Below are 20,991 nucleotides of genomic sequence, written 5' to 3' on the forward strand. Positions count from 1 at the left end.
AGTTTATTTAGAGAGATACACATCCTATAGGCAGAATGTAGGCTGTCTCAGAAGGTGAGAGTGGCCCTGGGTTGTGGGGTGGTTAGTTTTTATTGGCTGGGTAATTTCATATGCTAACAAGTAGGAAGAATATTCTAACTATTTTGAAGAAGGGACAGGAATTTCCAGGAACTGGGCCATCACCCACTTTTTGGCCTTTTATGGTCAGCCTGGGAACTGTCATGGCACCTGTGGGTGAGTCATTTTGCATATGCTAATATATTACAATGAGTGTATAGGGAGGCTCAAGGTCTACTGGAAGTTGAATCTTCCTCCATCTTGGGCCTAATTGGTTGTAACCAGTTTTTTTTTTTAAACAAAAATATGGAACGCTTTACAAATTTGTGTGTCATCCTTGCGCAGGGGCCATGCTAATCTTCTCTTGTCATTCCAATTTTAGTATATGTGCTGCCGAAGCAAGCACATGGTGGTAACCAGTTTTTGTCATATCCTCAAAGGCTGTCATTCTTTTAAAGGTTGTGCCCTTGGGACTTCCCTGGCGGTCCAGAGGTTAAGACTCTGAGCTGCCAATGCAGGGGGTGGGGGTTCCATCCCTGGTTGGGGAACTAAGATTCCACATGCCACCCAGCATGGCAAAAAAAACCCCAAAAACGTTGTGCCGTGCTGCCTTCCTTCCTGTCTCAATTCAATCTGTAGTACTTTGCTATGACAGCCCTAGCAAACTAGTACACCATAATCATTTTATTTTTCAGATGAGAAAACCGAAGAGCAAAGAGATTAAGTAACTTCTCCAATTAATAAATGAAAGAGCCAGGATTTGAACGTTGGTAGAGTGATACCTAAACTTTTTCTCCTACCCATTGTGCATGCTCTCCATGTGGATGAATTGATAAAGAAGATAACTGGATAGAGTGCAAAAAGTTTCCTTCTTGCTCCAACTGGATCACACGCAATTAGGCCAATATTGAAAAGCATTTTCCAAGGATATAATCCATATAAGGTCTTGATGTTTTCCTCCGCAGGAGCTGGCAGAGGTTGGGGGCAAGTAATAAAGTCCCCGGGTCAGCAACTGATGGGCTGGGGAGGTGCGCTGAGCTCCGCAGGACGTTTATAGAATGTAGATCAAGCTAGACTCTCGCTCCATCCATTGCTCTGCCCTCCTGTTGTTCCCGGCAGATCTTGCTGGAGTACCTCCTTCTGGCCTCTCTTGACAGCTGTACATCTATTAATACTGCAAACAAAACAAAACAAACAAACAAAAAACCCCCTCATATATCAAGGAACACACTTAAAAAACATGGATGTAGATAATCTAAACGCTGGCGCTGTTACAGCTGAAGTGCTTTTAGTTCTAAGTAGGGAAAGCATTCTGTGACCTGCGAGTTTATACCTGGATCCTCCGCTGGTTGGGGTCATGAAAAGCACCATCTCTAGAAACACTGAATTATTTTACATGGGAAAGGAAGGTCTTTTCTCAGTGTACACTGCGGGGTAACACGGGACAAACTTGCCTAGTGAAAGGAATCCCTCAGGAAGTTTTTTTTTTAATTAATTAATTTTTGGTTGCGTTGGGTCTTTGTTGCTGCGCACGGGCTTTCTCTAGTTGCGGTGAGCGGGGGGCTACTCTTCGTTGTGTTACGCGGGCTTCTCACTGCGGTGGCTTCTCTTGTTGCGGAGCATGGGCTCCAGGGCACACGGGCTTCAGTACTGTGGCTCACGGTCTCTAGAGCACTGGCTCAGTAGTTGTGGCTTGCGGGCTTAGTTGCTCCGCGGCATGTGGGATCTTCCCGGACCAGGGCTAGAACCTGTGTCTCCTGTATTGGCAGGCGGAGTCTTAACCACTGCGCCACCAGGGAAGCCCAGGAAGTTTGTTTAAAGAACAGATTCCCTGACCCCCGCCCCATCCCAGCACGGGACTCTGGGAACCTGTATTTTTAACAAACGTCATAGATTTTTATCATCAGGCAAGTTTGAGAAACATTTTAATAGGAGAGAGGCTAGAGCCACGAAGCCATTTCAACACATCTCTGTTATTCCCAGTCTAAGATCTCACTATCTCTTGCCTGAATTATACCAACAGCCTCTTAATTACAGCTCCAGGTTTCATCGTGGGTCCCCTCCAGTGCCTTGTCCTCAGAGCAGCCAGAGTGGCACATTTAACACGAAAGCTGGGTCATTCCACGCCCCTGCAAATATTTCTTCATGATTTCCCACTCTACTTCGGAATACAGTCCACAATCCCGAGCAAGGCCTGCTAGCCCTGCATCCCCCAGCCTTGCCTCTTGCTCTCTCCCTCTTTTTGGCTCATGACCAGGTGCACTGGCCCTCCTCGGAGCTGCCCTCCTGGCGCCCACCCTACACGCACCTCTCCCCACTCGACTCAGGTCTCAGCATCAACCATTCTTGCTCCTGGTGGCTTCAACCCCCATCACCCTCCCCGCTCCCCACTTAGGAAACCAGCGCTGGCCAGCTTGTCTTTGTTCAGTATTTTCATAGCGTCCCACACTGGTAGCACTTGGCACCGCTGTTATTAATCAATAAATTAGCTGTGTTTAAAGCCTATTTTTTCCTCTCAAGAATTAAAGTTCCCTGGGCCAGAAATTGGGTCTGACATTTTCCCACTGTTTCCCCAGTGTCTGGTCCATGGCCTGGCACATAGTAGGTACTCAAAAATGTTCTAAAAGTAAACATCAAATTTAGTAACCAGTATAATAACAGTCATAGCTACTTCTGCCCACGTGCTTGGCATATGCTGGATGCTTTGACTTCCATCTCTCCAGTCTTCATACCAGCATGTGGATGTTATTGTCTCCATTTTTCAGAGAAGGGAATTGAGACTCAGAAGGCTGCATGCTTTCCTCCGGGTCACAGAGCTGCTCTGGGGTAGAGCCTGGACAATATCTAAAGCCCGTACCCCTTCCATTCTGCCTGACTGATGAGGTGCTTCCTGGTACACTATAGTTACCTGCCTTCTCAAAACTCCTCTCTTAGGAATTGCCTATTTATTCTCTTCTTGACACTGCCAAGCTAGTCTCTGCTAACAGAGACAGCTTCTTGCAGGTTTGGCTGAAACTGATAGCTGCTTTTCCGGGAGAAAGTCTGTTTGAGGCTTACAGTCAAATGGAAAAAAATAAAAAGCTATCAATGCAGCAGCATTAGGCAGGTGCTTTAGTGTCCTTTAAAGTGAAAAAGTTCAGAAATGTAAGTCTCTTTAGGTGACTAAGTACAGAACTAACAGACGACACTGCAAGAATACACAGGGGACATGGGAGTGCCAGGGCCCCCAGGCCGGCTGCCAGCAAGCAGCCTCCTGGGAACTGGCAGGTCTTAGGAGCCGCGTGGCCGCCGAAGGGACTTGGTCAACAAGATTCCTTTCTCCCCTGCTTGCCACTGAGGCTGAAGGATGCAGATAAGGCAGGCCAGGGGCAGCCAAGGTTATATAACGTGTATGTTCTATTTTTTAAAATGGAAGTAAAGTGTTGTCTAGTTTGATACTGTAAAGTTTTAAAAAAAAATAAGTATGCTGAGGTTTTCATGGCGTTCAGTTTTTTTTTTTTTTAATAACTTTAATTTATTTTTGGCTGCATTGGGTCTTCGTTGCTGCGCGTGGGCTTTCTCTAGCTGTGGCAAGCGGAGGCTACTCTTTGTTGCAGTGCACGGGCTTCTCATTGTGGTGGTTTCTCTTGTTGCGGAGCACGGGCTCTAGGCACACAGGCTTCAGTAGTTGTGGCTCGCGGGCTCAGTAGTCGTGGCACACGGGCTTAGTTGCTCCGCGGCACGTGGGATCTTCCTGGACCAGGGCTCAATCCGTGTCTCCTGCATCGGCAGGCAGATTCTTAACCACTGCGACACCAGGGAAGTCCAACATTCAGTTTTTGTTGCCTTGAATTTCCTCCCCAGCCCACAGTTTGCCTGATAGAAAGACCCGTGGTAGGTTTTGTGGTGGCCAGTTGCTCCTGTAAAAGCCAGAGTCATGCCTCCTCTGGGAGCGAGAGCTACCACGGAAAGTAAAATACCTTGAGGAGCTTTCTGGATGGGAAATCACAGGCGGCAGGGAGGGTCTTGTATCAGAGGGGTCATGAGCCTGAACTGCTGTGCCTGGGAAAGTGGGAGGAATTCTTGTTCGGGAGATGCGGGTTCAAGGCCAAGAGAGGAGGGGAAAGGAGAGAGAGAGGAGGGTTATAAGGGGGAAGCTGGAGCTTGTGTGTGGAAGGAAAAGGTCAAGGAAACTTTGTTTTAAAGAGCAGGGTTGTCCAGTACATAACCCTGGGGCCTGCTGTGGAAATCAAGGGTACCGGGGTTGAATTCCATAAAGGGGTCCACAGTGCAGAGTGGGAACCACGATTCAGCAGAGGCAGAACCTGGAGGCAGAGCTGGCCGAGAACAAACAGCACCCTGACCCCTCCTGGGACTTCGCCCAAAATGTACAAAGGAGTTTGCAGACACCGTTTCCTAGATTTCCAGGGGCAGGGAGACCCCAGCTGACATCTGGTTTGCGTCTGTAGAGAGTTCCTTTCCCAGACTTGTCTCTCAACTTCATCTTTGGCATCTCTTTTTCTTTTTCAGGTAAACCATGGTAGAAGGAACAGGAGTTTTGGAGACAGACTGACCTGAATTTGAAACTGAGCTCTGTTTCAACTGTTTAACCCAGTTGAACCACAATTTTGTTAGCAATAAAAAGCAACTCAAAAAATTTTGCAACTATCCCCGCAGGCACTCCCTATGCCTCTTCCCTGCTTTACTTTTCTCTGTAGAACTTATCACCTTCTAACATAATAAATTTTTTACTGATTTCAAAAAAAAAAAAAAAAAAAGCATCTCACAGGACAGGATTACGAGGCGGTTTAAATTAAAAGATATATCATACATGGGTTAAGAGTTTAGGTCTTGGAGTCAGACTGCTTAATTCAAATCCTGGGTCCACCGTTTGCCGGCTGTATAATTTCTCAGCAAGCTATTCAACTTCCTTTTATGAAAATTTAGGTTGTTGGGAAGATCAAATGAGATAATACAGTAAAGCGTTTAGAATAGTGCCTGACATTACAGCTAGTGTTTAATAAGTGTTACCCATCATCGTTGTTGTTACTATGATTACATATGTAAAATGTCTGGTCTTGATAGTTCATTAATTAATGACTTTTGCTCTTTAATTTTATAGGAATACAAGATCTGAGAATTCCCATGCTACCGACACCTCTTTTTCCCAGAGGAATTAACTAAAAGAGAACCAACTAATCCCGTACATCAGTTATGAAGGTGCATAGAAGCTTTAGTCATTTCTCTCCTCACTTTATCCTTTATAAAGACCTCTGGCTAAGGGGTTTAACACGTTGTTGATACAGAAATATTTTTATTTGGAAAAAAAAATGCTGTGAGTTCTAAGAAATATACCCTCTGTTTTTCTTTGCCCTTCAACAATCTCCTTGTAATTTGAATCACCAGGCCTCACGCTCTCACTGTGGAGAGTCTGCTCTGCCTTTGATGCTCTTCTACTTTCTTACATTTAAATTCCTGTTGTTGCTTTAGGTTGATTGTTACCAACTTTCCATTGTATTTGCAGCATCTACGTGCCAAGATTGGGAAAGCCATTCTAAATAAGGGGTTTTCAAAAGCAAGTTCTGGAAAGGGAAGCTTTCCAGGCCCCGTCACTGTGGAGCAGCCCTATTCAGTGCTCTGGCTGTGATGGTCCCTCCTGGGATAAGCATAGCTTGGGGGGTAGAGGGCCTGAGTTCGGGTCTGAGCTTAGGTACGTGATCTTGGTCAAATCATTTACATTTTCTCTTCTTTAGTTTCCTCAGGTAAAATAGGGTAGCTGACTCTGGAGGGAGGGAGAGGAAATAAATTATCTATATAGTCCTGAGATATGGTTAATGCTTCACAAGTGCTGGTTCTTACTGTTAATGGTTAGGATACTTTAGTAAATTATTTCAGGCCCCAGACCAGACTCTTTCCCGTCCCCGCTCAGGAAGTAATGAAATCTAGTAGTGCTGAAATGCCAGGAAGGGTTTGGTGTTGGTGGTTGGTCGTATTCCCCAGCCCTGCACACTGTCGTAATCTTGAACGTAATGGTTCTGAGTCTCCTGAGGTAGCACCCTGCCTTCTCATGACCTGTGGCAGCCTCCTCTCGAGAGATCTTCTTAGACCAGCGCACCCCGTCCTGCCTGGGGCGGGATTCAGTCCCCTCAGCTTCTGTGGGTGACTTAACAGACAGGCCCTTTCACTTGCCCCAGCTGGTTTTTATAGATTCTGTAAGATTCAGATGGTAAAATCAGTGTGAAATGATTTTTAAATTGGGAAATGTTAGAAAAATATGTTATTTTGTAATAAGTTGATAATAATGGTCATAGTAATAAACACCCAGACTTTTCTGAAGCTTGCTTTTTCTTCATTTAGTCATAATGCTGGGGATCTTAGGCATCTGATTCCTCTCCTTTTGCAGTGGTGGTAATGTTTAGCAAGGTTCTATATCCGAGAAAGGTTGTGAAATGCATGTTAGTCAAATTTTGCTAATTATTAGCCACAGTATATGATTTGAAGGAGGAAGACAGAGGTTTTGGGGGGATTACTGAGTGGAGTTAAACTATCCATGTGCTTTAAATTTGGATAAGTTTGGAGAGTGTAGAAGGGGCTTATTTTGCGGCATTATGTTATAGATCATCAATTTCAAGCTCAGAAGTGAATGGAAATGCACTTTCCTTTATTTCCAAATGTCTGTTCTTTTTGGAATCCTCAATCTACTTTCTCATTTGTCCCTTAGTAAACACACCTAGTCTTTAGTAGAGGTTGAAGGAGAAAGTACACACTGTCCGCCTTAGTCTAACTGCGCTCTTTACTGAAATGTTTATAAGTTTGGGCAGGACTACCAGCCGTTCTATTTGCTGAGAAACCCCATTTCCAATTCCTCTGACTTTGAGGGTCACCACAGCCCAAAGCCACCCCAGCCCCCAGGACTCTGGTGCCCTCCCGGACAGGATTCTGCTCTGCCTGTATAGTGTCCATCGGTAATGGGAGTGTTTCTACCCTTTATAGAAGAGATTTTTATATAAAAGGCCCATACGCAGACACAAACTCATTTGCAAGTGTACCAGGACCTCTGTTCCACTCCAGTCAAAATGTCCTCATTTGCTAAGAAAAACCTGATTCAGGGCTTAAAAACCATGACCAACATATAAAAGTACTTTTCTTCTGTTTAAGAACCATGAGTTCAAGGTCTATTTAATATTTCTCTTGGTTTCCCCTACAACACTTTCTTTGTGCTACCATTATCGAATTTACTATATGTTGCCCCAGGGCCTTCCAGTGGGTTGATTTTGTCTGTAGAGATTGCAAATACCTTGAGGGCAGGGGCCTTCTTTTTCTCATCTTATTCTGGGGCTTTGTATGTGTTGTGTGCTAAAGTGTTTTTGACTTGAATAGGGAAGGTAGCTTGAGAAAGATTGAAAGAGAAAAATATTAAACAATTTTCACTTTTTGAACATAAATTGAACGATTTTATATTAATTAAATTTTTAGAACTTGCTATCACATCAATCAAGGTAGTTTTTTTTTAAAAACATCTTTATTGGTGTATAATTGCTTTACAATGGTGTGTTAGTTTATGCTGTATGACAAAGTGAATCAGCTATATGCATACATATATCCCCATATCCCCTCCCTCTTGCATCTCCCTCCCACCCTCCCTATCCCACCCCTCTAGGTGGTCACAAAGCACCGAGCTGATCTCCCTGTGCTATGCGGCTGCTTCCCACTAGCTATCTATTTTACGTTTGGTAGTGTATATATGTCCATGCCACTCTCTCACTTCGTCCCAGCTTACCCTTCCCCCTCCCCGTGTCCTCAAGCCCATTCTCTACGTCTGCGTCTTCATTCCTGTCCTGCCCCTAGGTTCTCCAGAACCTGTTTTTTTTTTTTTTTTTTTTTAGATTCCATATATATGTGTTAGCATACGGTATTTGTTTTTCTCTTTCTGCCTTACTTCACTCTGTATGACAGACTCTAGGTCCATCCTCCTCACTACAAATAACTCAATTTCATTTCTTTTTATGGCTGAGTAATATTCCATCGTATATATGTGCCACATCTTCTTTATCCATTCATCTGTCAATGGACACTTAGGTTGCTTCCATGTCCTGGCTATTGTAAATAGTGCTGCAATGAACATTGTGGTACGTGACTCTTTTTGAATTACGGTTTTCTCAGGGTATATGCCCAGTAGTGGGATTGCTCGGTCATATGGTAGCTCTATTTTTAGTTTTTTAAGGAACCTCCATATTGTTCTCCATAGTGGCTGTATCCATTTACATTCCCACCAACAGTGCAAGAGGGTTCCCTTTTCTCCACACCCTCTCCAGCATTTATTGTTTGTAGATTTTTTGATGATGGCCATTCTGACTGGTGTGAGGTGATACCTCATTGTAGTTTTGATTTGCATTTCTCTAATGATTAGTGATGTTGAGCATCCTTTCACGTGTTTGTTGGCCATCTGTATATATTCTTTGGAGAAATGTCTGTTTAGGTCTTCTGCCCATTTTTGGATTGGGTTGTTTGTTTTTTTAATATTGAGCTGCATGAGCTGCTTGTATATTTTGAAGATTAATCCTTTGTCAGTTGCTTCGTTTGCAACTATTTTCTGATGGTTATCTTTTCGTCTTCTTTATGGTTTCCTTGCTGTGCAAAAACTTTTAAGTTTCATTAGGTCTCATTTGTTTATTTTTGTTTTTATTTCCATTTCTCTAGGAGGTGGGTCAAAAAGGATCTTGCTGTGATTTATGTCATAGAGTGTTCTGCCTATGTTTTTCTCTAAGAGTTTTAGAGTGTCTGGCCTTACATTTAGATCTCTAATCCATTTTGAGTTTATTTTTGTGTATGGTGTTAGGGAGAGTTCTAACATCATTCTTTTACATGTAGCTGTCCAGTTTTCCCAGCACCACTTATTGAAGAGGCTGTCTTTTCTCCAGTGTATATTCAATCAAGGTAGTTTTATAAAAGTAATGTGGCTGTTCTAAAATGTACTTACATAATTCATTTAACTTTTAAAAATCAAGAACTTATTAGCACTCAGGCAATTTCTTTCTGCCAGTTTTCAAATAGGTGGGCCTTTTTGGGGCATATATTTTGTTGCAGTTTATTTATTTTAACTGAAATATAAATCTTTATGTTAATTAGCCCTCAGATTTCTGGGTTTTATCAAATATACATCTTTCCTTGGGTTTACTGGAAAAACCTCCTAGTCGTATACGTAAGTTTTGTTCTAATCCTTGTGTTATTTGGATTTGGGACTTGTAGAAACATGTAGTTTGCTTACTTGTTTGCTTTTTGATACTGTTTTCTTAAAAACAAGAAGACATTATTTCAAATAAGTGAAATAAATTTGGGGTCACTAATATAACCAGAAGGACTGACAGCTATAATTATCACATGAGAGCTTTTAAGGAAACTGGGCCCAAGGGCATTTAAGGATACAAAACTTTTCTGGGCATTCAGGGTCTGCCCTCTATTGGTGAGATGCGCTATTAAAAAAAGCCTTTATCCCTCAGAATTCTGCACTAGGTTGAAATAAATTTTATCAATTAGACATAGTGTTTATGGGAAGTCAGGTATGAATAAAGTAGAGAACACTTTACACACTTAAAATTTTTTCTTAGTCTGGGACTTGTGGTTAATGCAGGAAGAAGGATTGGGGGAATGCAAAAGAAAATAGACAAGTTACGGACAATTTTCAGTTTCACATATAGAAGAATATTTACTTTGAAATCTTGAATTGCGTGAAGAATTGGACACCTTTACTGAAGTAGGAGAAATGTCCACTTCATTTTCATCCATGTACCTAATACACTATTTCATTTTACATAAATATGTCTTGATCCTTTTTCTGTATCAGTTACTCCCTAATAGTAAACCCGGTGCTCTTGTTAGTTATGAATGAGACTCTAAATATTTTGAGATACAAAAGTTTTTAGTTCATTGCAGAATACCATCAATTTAAGGGTTTCTAAATTACAAGAAGTTATAACTTTGTGAAACAAAGTTACAATATAACCATTGAAATATTAAAGTTTAATGGATCATTACACACAAAAATAAGATTTTCTGCTATTTTGTATTTATATCTTATGTGATCTTTTGCATTAAAAAGTTACTATATGTGAGAAGTCTTGGAGAAGTCAGTTTAATATATTACACCTATGGAGTAAATGCTACATGAGTGGGTTCTGGAACTTAACTGGGTTTACAGATTGACATTTTCATAATGGAAAAACTCTTTTCGGTAATTACTATTGAAAGTTGTGAGTTATTTACCCCTTTGTCCTAGTTGCTTAGCTTGTAGACTTTGGTGCAGTCTGAAGTATAAGTCAATTCCTGTGTTAGCTACATAAAAACCTGTTATTGACACATTTTTAACCAGAGGCGTATTATGGCCACAGGTGTTAGATTCTGCAAAAATCCCCTGGTCAATAATTAATAGGCAACCTCAAAGAATACCCAAACCAAAGTTTCTTTATTATGTAGCTCTCTCTTTTAAAAAAACATCCAGCAGAAACAATGTGCTATATTCCAACCCCTTTATTTTTAGAGTATCAGCACCACTCCCAGAAAATTAAGTTCACAGTAGTTTCTGGGTACCATGATTTTTGGGAGAGAAAAACAAAGCTCCCAGGGTGATACCTATTATCCCTGTATTCAACTTCCCTTTCTTCTCTTCCTCCTCCTCCTCCTCCTTCTTCTTTGTTCTGTCCTCTTGGATGGATGGGTTGAAGAATTATGTACCCCTAAAGATATTGCATTCTAACCCTCAGTACTTGTGCGTGTGATCTTATTTGGAAATAAGGTGTTTGCAGATGATCCAGTTAAGATGAGGTCCTTAGGGTGGACCCTAATCTAATATGATTGAGGCCTTAGAAAAAGGGGAAATTTACACAGAGAGACAGATGCCTAGAGAGGGAAGACCATGTGAAGACACACGGAGAATGGCACCTACCAGCCAAGGAACATCTGAGGATACCAGAAACTAGGAACCCTTTGAAACCATCAAGATGCCAGTTTTCTCGTATGGACACCAAGGGGGGAAAGCGGCGGGGGTGGGTGGTGGTGGTGGGCTGAATTGGGAGACTGGGATTGACATATATACACTAATATGTATAAAATAGATAATTAATAAGAACCTGCTGTATAAAAAAATAAATTAAATTAAATTAAAACATTTAAAAAAAAGATGCCAGTTTTCTGTTTTGTATGTTTACTTTGTGGTTCCTTATGTACCCCAGCATCCATTCACATCCTTTACCTCCTGTTTCCGCACTTTTTTATGAGTCAGATTTTGGTTTTCTGAAAGTCTGAATGTTGCCTTCATTAGTGTCCTGGAATACACTGCAAATCATTCTTCCTTACATTTCACTGACACTGTATTGCTTTTCCCCAGGTAGGTCTGCTTGCTTACATTTTATATGTGAAGGTGTCCTCAGCACTTCAGAAAACATGTACTATATAAAATCCAAATGTAGTTATTCTTAGAAGACACTATACAGTGAGGATTGTTAAATGGAAGCTTTTATTATAATTACCAACCTCACATGATACATGGTAGTACATATATACTTTGATTCCTATCTCCTCCTTCACTGGGAAAAGGCTGATGAATTGAGGAGAATCTTAGAGTCATTCCACTACAAAATGTTCTAATTCAGAATATGTTAAGCATTAACTAAATTTATGCTGTCAGTTTTTTCATTATCTGATTCATGTCTCTCATTAGCGATTTTAGTATAAAATAGTTGAATTTTCTCAGAGTATTGTAAGTATAACAAAAACAGAACCTTAAACACGTAATGAGGTTTGCTCATTTTTTTCTGTCTTAATTTTATCCTTGTATGTTTTGGAACATGAATCAGCTGCTTCTATACCACAGGATTGGTTCTTGTGATTTCTGCTGTCCTGAGACCCCAAAGCACACACATACATATTTACATATGACATTTACATTTATACTTATATATATATGTGTGCATTGATGTCTGGGTCCATAGTTGCATTTGAAGTTTGTGTCAGTTTAGCCACTATAATTGGCTTCCTCCTGCTCTCAGATTTACTCTGGCAAAGAAATAGATTATACTATATAAAAGGAGAGGCATGTTGGACTAGCTTTTGCAAATAGGAAACTCATCAAGAGATAGTGACCCAATTTACTCTGGAATTTGATATGTGTGATGGAAGGACAGAAAACCTTTTTAACAAGTAGAGTGATTCCTAATTTTGGTTCTGGTCTTAGAGAGGAGGGGGATGATTACCTCTCCAGTTCCCAGTTGTTAGGAGCAGGTATTTGTCACCTCCTCCCATGAATCCAGCCACATCCCATTTCAGCACTCTTTTTTTTTGAATTTTTGAATTTTATTTTATTTTTTTTTAATTTTCAAAATCAGAAAACTTAATATTGATATAATACTATTATCTAATCCACAGTCCATATTCAAATTTTATGTCTTCCCCCAATTTGTCCTTATAGCATCCCCCTCACCCCACCCCAGTCTGGGATTCATTCTGGTATCATGCATTGCATTTTGCTGTTGATTTACTCTTTAATCTGGAGCAGTTCCTCGGCCTCTCTCATGTTTCTTGGCATTGCCACTTTTTTTTGAATTTTTGAATTTTATATTATTTATTTTCTATATGGCAGGTTCTTATTAGTTATCCATTTTATACATATTAGTGTATACATGCCAATCCCAATCTCCCAGTTCATCTCACCACTACCACCCACCCCCGCTGCTTTCCCCCCTTGGTGTCCATACGTTTGTCCTCTACATCTGTGTCTCTATTTCTGTCCTGCAAACCAGTTCATCTGTACCATTTTTCTAGGTTCCACATATATGCATTAACATACAATATTTGTTTTTCTCTTTCTGACTAACTTCACTCTGTATGACAGTCTCTAGATCCATCCATGTCTCTACAAATGACCCAATTTCGTTTCTTTTTATGGTTGAGTAATATTCCATTGTAGATATGTACCACATCTTCTTTATCCAGTCGTCTGTCGATGGTTGCTCCCATGACCTGGCTATTGTAAATAGTGCTACAGTGAACATTGGGGTGCCTGTGTCTTTTTGAATTATGGTTTTCTCTGGGTATATTCCCAGTAGTGGGATTGCTGGGTCATATGGTAATCCTATTTTTAGTTTTTTAAGGAACCTCCATACTGTTTGTTCTCCATAGTGGCTGTATCAATTTACATTCCAACAGTGCAAGAGGGTTCCCTTTTCTCCACACCCTCTCCAGCATTTGTTGTTTGTAGATTTTCTGATGATGCCCATTCTAACTGGTGTGAGGTGATACCTCATTGTAGTTTTGATTTGCATTTCTCTAATAATTACTGATGTTGAGCAGCTTTTCATATGCTTCTTGGCCATCTGTATGTCTTCTTTGGAGAAAGGTCTATTTAGGTCCTCTGCCCATTTTTGGATTGGGTTGTTTGTTTTTTTAATGTTGAGCTGCATGAGCTGTTTACATACTTTGGAGATTAATTCTTTGTCTGTTGATTCATTTGCAAATATTTTCTCGCATTCTGAGTGTTGTATTTTTGTCTTGTTTGTAGTTTCCTTTGCTTTGAAAAGGTTTTAAGTTTCATCAACTCCCATTTGTTTATTTTTGGTTTTATTTCCATTATTCTAGGAGGTGGATCAAAAAAAATCTTGCTGTGATTTATGTCAAAGAGTGTTCTTCCTATGTTTTCCCCTAAGAGTTTTATAGTGTCTGGTCTTACATTTAGGTCTCTAATCCATTTTGAGTTTATTTTTTGTGTATGATGTTAGGGAGTGTTCTAATTTCATTTGTTTGCATGTAGCTGTCCAGTTTTCCCAGCACCACTTATAGAAGAGACTGTCTTTTCTCCATTGTATATCCTTGCCTCCTTTGTCATAGATTAGTTGACCATAGGTGCGTGCGTTTATGTCTGGGCTTTCTATCCTGTTCCATTGATCTATATTTCTGTTTCTGTGCCAGTACCATATTGTCTTTTTTTTTTTTTTTTTTTTTTCATATTGTCTTGATTAGTGTTGCTTAGTAGTATAGTCTGAAGTCAGGGAGTCTGATTCCTTCAGCTCGGTTTTTTTCCCTCAAGACTGCTTTGGCTATTCGGGGTCTTTTGTGTCTCCATACAAATTTTACGATTTTTTGTTCTAGTTCTATAAAAAATGCCACTCGTAATTTGATAGGAATTACATTGAATCTGTAGATTGCTTTGGGTAGTATAGTCATTTTCACAATATTGATTTTTCCAGTCCCAGAACATGGTATATCTCTCCATCTGTTTGTGTCATCTTTGATTTCTTTCATCAGTGGCTTATAGTTTTCTGAGTACAGGCCTTTTACCTCCTTAGGTAGGTTTATTCCTAGGTATTTTATTCTTTTTGTTGCAATGGTGAATGGGAGTGTTTCCTTAATTTCTCTTTCTGATCTTTCATTGTTAGTGTATAGGAATGCAAGAGATTTCTGTGCATTAATTCTGTACCCTGCAACTTTACCAAATTCATTGATTAGCTCTAGTAGTTTTCTGGTGGCATCTTTAGGATTCTCTATGTATAGTATCATGTCATCTGCAGACAGTGACAGTTTTACTTCTTCTCTTCCAATTTATATTCCTTTTATTTCTTTTTCTTCTCTGATTGCCGTAGCTAGGACTTCCAAAACTATGTTGAATAATAGTGGCGAGAGTGGACATCCTTGTCTTGTTCCTGATCTTAGAGGAAATGCTTTCAGTTTTTCACCATTGAGAATGATGTTTGCTGTGAGTTTGTCATATATGGGCTTTATTATGTTGAGGTAGTTTCCCTCTATGCCCACTTTCTGGAGAGCTTTTATCATAAATGAGTGTTGAATTTTGTCAAGAGCTTTTTCTGCATCTATTGAGAGGATCATATGGTTTTTATTCTTCAATTTGTTAATATGGTGTATCACATTGATTGATTTGCATATATTGAAGAATCCTTGCATCCCTGGGATAAATCCCACTTGATCATGGTGTATGATCGTTTTAATGTGTTGTTGGATTCTGTTTGCTAGTATTTTGTTGAGGATTTTTGTTTCTGTGTTCATCAGTGATACTGGTCTGTAATTTTCTTTTTTTGTAGTATCTTTTTCTGGTTTTGGTATCAGGGTGATGCTGGCCTCATAGAATGCGTTTGGGAGTGTTCCTTCCTCTGCAATTTTTTGGAAAAGTTTGTGAAGGATAGGTGTTAGCTTTTCCATAAATGTTTGATAGAATTCACCTGTGAAGTCATCTGGTCCTGGACTTCTGTTTGTTGGAAGATTTTAAATCACAGTTTCAATTTCATTACTTGTGATTTGTCTGTTCATATTTTCTATTTCTTCCTGGTTCAGTCTTGGAAGGTTATACCTTTCTAAGAATTTGTCCATTTCTTCCAGGTTGTCCATTTTAGTGGCATAGAGTTGTTTGTAGTAGTCTCTTATGATGCTTTGTATTTCTCCAATGTCCATTGTAAGTTCTCCTTTTCCATTTCTAATTTTATTGATTTGAGTCCTCTTCCTATTTTTATTGATGAGTCTGGCTAAAGGTTTACCAATGTTGTTTATCTCCTCAAAGAACCAGCATTTAGTTTTATTGATCTTTGCTATTGTTTTCTTTGTTTCTATTTCATTTATTTCTGCTCTGATCTTTATGATTTCTTTCCTTCTACTAACTTTGGGTTTTGTTTGCTCTTCTTTCTCTAGTTCCTTTAGGTGTAAGGGTAGATTGTTTATTTGAGATTTTTCTTGTTTCTTAAGGTAGGTTTGTATTGCTATAAAATTCCCGCTTAGAACTGCTTTTGCTGCATCCAAAAGGTTTTGGATCGTCGTGTTTTCATTGTCATTTTTCTCTAGGTATTTTTTGATTTCCTCTTGGATTTCTTCAGTGCTCTCTTGGTTATTTGGTATTGTATTGTTTAGCCTCCATGTGTTTGTGTTTTTTACGGTTTTTTCCCTGTAATTGATTTCTAATTTCATAGCACTGTGGTCAGAAAAGATGCTTGATATGATTTCAATTTTCTTAAATTTACCGAGGCTTGATTTGTGACCCAAGATGTGATCTATCCTGGAGAATGATCCGTGTGCACTTGAGAAGAAAGTGTAATCTGTTGTTTTTGGATGGAATGTCCTATAAATATCAATTAAATCTATCTGGTCTATTGTGTCATTTAAAGCTTCTGTTTCTTTATTTATTTTCATTTTGGATGATCTGTCCATTGGTGTAAGTGAGGTGTTAAAGTCTCCCACTATTATTGTGTTACTGTCAATTTCCTCTTTTATAGCTGTTAGCAGTTACCTTATGTGTTGAGGTGCTCCTATGTTGGGTGCATATATATTTATAATTGTTATATCTTCTTCTTGGATTGATCCCTTGATCATTATGTAGTGTCCTTCCTTGTCTCTTGTAACATTCTTTATTTTAAAGTCTATTTTATCTGATATGAGTATTGCTACTCTAGCTTTCTTTTGATTTCCATTTGCATGGAATATCTTTTTCCATCCCTTCACTTTCAGTCTGTATGTGTCCCTAGGTCTGAAGTGGGTCTCTTGTAGACAGTATATAAATGGGTCTTCTTTTTGTATTCATTCAGTGAGCCTGTGTCTTTTGGTTGGAGCACTTAATCCATTCACGTTTAAGGTAATTATCGATATGTATGTTCCTATGACCATTTTCTTAATTGTTTTGGGTTTGTTTTTGTAGGTCCTTTTCTTCTCTAGTGTTTCCCACTTAGAGAAGTTCCTTTAGCATTTGTTGTAGAGCTGGTTTGGTGGTGCTGAATTCTCTTAGCTTTTGCTAGTCTGTATAGCTTTTGATTTCTCCATCGAATCTGAATGAGATCCTTGCCAGGTAGAGCAATCTTGGTTGTTCTTCCCTTTCATCACTCTAAGTATATCATGCCACTCCCTTCTGGCTTGTAGAGTTTCTGCTTAGAAATCAGCTGTTAACCTTATGGTAGTTCCCTTGTATGTTATTTGTCATTTTTCCCTTGCTACTTTCAATAATTTGTCTTTGTCTTTAACTTTTGTCAATTTGATTACTATGTGTCTCGGTGTGTTTCTCCTTGGGTTTATCCTGCCTGGAACTCTCTGTGCTTCCTGGACTTCGGTGGCTATTTCCTTTCCCATGTTAGGGAAGTTTTCGACTATAATCCCTTCAAATATTTTCTCATGTCCTTTCTCTGTCTCTTCTCCTTCTGGAACCCCTATAATGCGAATGTTGTTGCGTTTAATGTTGTCCCAGAGGTCTCTTAGGCTGTCTTCATTTCTTTTCATTCTTTTTTCTTTATTCTGTTCTGCAGCAGTGAATTCCACCATTCTGTCTTACAGATCACTTATCCGTTCTTCTACCTCAGTTATTCTGCTATTGATTCCTTCTAGTGTATTTTCCATTTAAGTTATTGTATTGTTCATCTCTGTTTGTTTGTTCTTTAATTCTTTTTTTTTTAAATTTATTTATTTATTTTTGGCTGCATTGGGTCTTCGTTGCTGTTCGCGGGCTCCCTCTAGTTACGGTGAGCGGGGGCTACTTTTTGTTGCAGTGGGCGGGCCTCTCATTGAGGTGGCTTCTCTTGTTGTGGAGCATGGGCTCTAGGCATGAGGGTTTCAGTAGTTGTAGCACACGGGCTCAGTAGTTGCGGCTCAGGGGCTCCAGAGCACAGGCTCAGCAGCTGTGGTGCACGGGCCCAGCTACTCTGCAGCATGTGGGATCTTCCCGGACCAGGGCTCGATCCCACATCCCCTGCATTGGCAGGTGGGCTCTCAACCACTACTCCACCAGGGAAGCCCTGTTCTTTAATTCTTATAGGTGTTTGTTCTTTAATTCTTCTAGGTCTTTGTTAAACATTTCTTGTTTCTTCTCGATCTTTGTTTCCATTCTTTTTCTGAGGTCCTGGATCATCTTCACTAACATTATTCTGAATTCTTTTTCTGAAAGGTTGCCTATCTCCACTTCATTTAGTTGTTTTTCTGGGGTTTTATCTTGTTCCTTCATCTGGTACAAAGTCTCTGGCTTTTCATTTTGTCTATCGTTCTGTGAATGTGGTTTTCCTGCCACAGGCTGCAGAATTGTACTTCTTGCTTCTGCTGTCTGCCCTCTGGTGGAAGAGGCTATCTAAGAGGCTTGTGCAAGCTTCCTGATGGGAGGGACTGGTGGTGGGTAGAGCTGGCTGTTGCTCTGGTGGGCAGAGCTCAGTAAAACTTTAATCTGCTTGTCTGCTGATGGGTGGGGTTGGGTTCCCTCCCTGTAGATTGTTTGGCTTGAGGTAGCCCAGCACTGGAGCCTACTTGGCTCTTTGGTGGGGCTAATGGCGGACTCTGGGAGGGCTCACGCCAAGGAGTACTTCCCAGAACTTCTGCTGCCAGTGTCTTGTCCTCACAGTGACACACAGCCACCCCCCTCCTCTGCAGGAGACCCTCCAACACTAGCAGGCAGGTCTGGTTCAGTCTCCCATGGGGTCACTGCTCCTTCCCCTGGGTCCTGATGTGCACACTACTTTGTGTGGGCCCTCCATGAGCGGAGTCTCTGTTTCCCCCTGTCCTGTCAAAGTCCCGCAGTCAAATCCTCCTAGCCTTCAAAGTCTGATTCTCTAGGAATTCCTCCTCCAGTTGCCAGATCTCCAGGGTGGGAAGCCTGACATGGGGCTCAGAACCTTCACTCCAGTGGGTGGACTTCTGTGGTATAAGTGTTCTCCAGTTTGTGAGTCACCCACACAGCTGTTATGGGATTTGATTTTATTGTGATTGTGCCCTTCCTACCATCTCCTTGCGGCTTCTCCTTTGTCTTTGGATGTGGGGTATCTTTTCTGGTGAGTTCCAGTGTCTTCCTGTCGATGATTGCTCAGCAGTGAGTTGTGATTACAGTGCTCTCGCAAGAGGGAGTAAGCGCATGTCCTTCTACTCCGCCATCTTGAACCAATCTCTCAGTTTTTTTTTTTTAACTTTAAAAAAAATTTTATTTATTTAATTTATTTATTTTTGGCTGCATTGGGTCTTCTTTGCTGTGCGTGGGCTTTCTCTAGTTGCGGCGAGCGGGGGCTACTCTTCATTGCGGTGCACGGGCTTCTCATTATGGTGGTTTCTCCTGTTGCAGAACACAGGCTCTAGGCACACAGGCTTCAGTAGTTGCGGCTTGTGGGCTCAGTAGTCGTGGCCTGTGGGCTGTAGAGCGCAGGCTCAGTAGTTTTGGTGCACGGGCTTAGTTGCTCCGTGAAACGTGGGATCTTCCCAGAGCAGAGCTCGAACCCGTGTCCCCTGCATTAGCAGGCGGATTCTTAACCACTGCGCCACCAGGGAAGCCCTGAGTTTCAGTTTTGTAATGTGTAACTGAGAAGTAATTCACAGGGTGATTATAAGGAATAAATGGGATAATGTATGTGATGCCTTAGCATGATGGTATGTGGTACACACTCATTAAATGACATCTATTACTATTTATGCTTTACCCATAGAATTCCTTTGTGTCTTATTTTCACAGACCTTGGCAGCAGCCCTCTGTGACTATTTGTTGAGCTGAACTGATGGAGAAGAGTTTGGTCACAGTGCCCATGTGATATAGAGCTAAGGACCCAGTTAGGTTTGGAGGGGTTGGTGGATCACTTAGATTCATGCTGCTGGTCTCAAAGGACCTTGAACAAGAGTATTTTCTTGGTTCGTTGCAAACCTCTTGCTGGTATTAGAAAACAGTTCAAGTGCATGTGAATGAGAGGCATTGCCTCTGTAGAGGAAACATCATTAGTTACTGACTTCTTGCTGAGCTTCTGTGCTGGCTGGCTTTTAGTCAAAATGCAAATGTCTTTAAGAGAACAGAACTATGCACTGAATTTCTATATGACAGAAGAGTTTTATGCGTTAACCTTTACTGAGTGTCAATAAAATTCTGCAGGCCACTCTCGCCTTCTGAGATGGCCCACACTCTGTCTGTGGAGTGTGTATCTCTCTAAATAAAGCCACTTCTTACCTATCACTTTGTCTCTCACTGAATTCTTTCTGCCACGACACATCAAGAACCTGAGCTTTGGGGCTTTCCTGGTGGCGCAGTGGTTGAGAGTCTGCCTGCCAATGCAGGGGACACGGGTTCGAGCCCTGGTCTGGGAGGATCCCACATGCCGCGGAGCAACTGGGTCCGTGAGCCACAACTACTGCCTGCGCGTCTGGAGCCTGTGCTCTGCAACAAGAGAGGCCGCGATAGTGAGAGGCCCGCGCACCGCGATGAAGGGTGGCCCCCGCTCGCCGCAACTGGAGAAAGCCCTCGCGCAGAAACGGAGACCCAACACAGCCAAAAATAAATAAATAAATAAATTAATTAAAAAAAAAAAAAAAAAGGAAACCAGGCTTTAAAAAAAATAAAAAATAAAAAAAAATAAAATTCTGCACTATTAACTTAAACAGGAAGAGACTAGTTCATGAAAACCTAGTACCCTAAGCTAGGTGTTAATAATCTCTTTGTCTTTGTTAATATTACAGTACATTGCGCAGTGCCAGGGTTGGAACACAAAAGTTCAGGGTTATATAAATGTTCTGGAATGTGGAACTGCTCAAGAAAGACACTTGGAGTTCTAGCTTGTCCAGTGCTTTGACTAGACTGTGCAAGCAACATGGGTGAAAACGTAGCAAAATGCCTCTACTTCAATGGTTCTTAATGCAGCTGCCTTTGATGGCCTTTCCTCTAAGTGTTCATTCCTGAGAATGCCATATCTTTCTCCCGTCAATAGTTAACTGTCTCTACACAAGGAAACTTGCTAAGTGTCTTCAGAGATGGTGACTTTCACTATTTTTGAACTCAAGTTATTAGAGAAAAACTACCTGCAGTGTTATTTACAATAGTCAAGATATGGAAACATCCTAAGTGTCCATCAACAGATGAATTGATAAAGAAGATGTGATATATATAAGAAAGACAAAATGCTGCGTGATCTCACTTATATGTGGACTCTAAAAAGGTTGAGCTTATAAAAACAGAGAGTAGAATGGTGG

The 20,991-nt window shown here is 40.8% G+C and overlaps 1 non-coding gene across 1 annotated transcript; it reads right to left on the reverse strand.

The window, feature by feature from the left end:
• Positions 1-357: 357 nt before the first annotated feature.
• On the reverse strand, positions 358-463 carry LOC132366828 (U6 spliceosomal RNA). Its single transcript, XR_009503550.1, has one exon. It is a non-coding gene; the product is annotated as a U6 spliceosomal RNA (small nuclear RNA).
• Between the last annotated feature and the right edge of the window lie 20,528 nt (positions 464-20,991).

The sequence above is a fragment of the Balaenoptera ricei genome, chromosome 5 (genome assembly GCF_028023285.1).
Source record: "Balaenoptera ricei isolate mBalRic1 chromosome 5, mBalRic1.hap2, whole genome shotgun sequence".
Taxonomy (NCBI): Eukaryota; Metazoa; Chordata; class Mammalia; order Artiodactyla; family Balaenopteridae; genus Balaenoptera; species Balaenoptera ricei.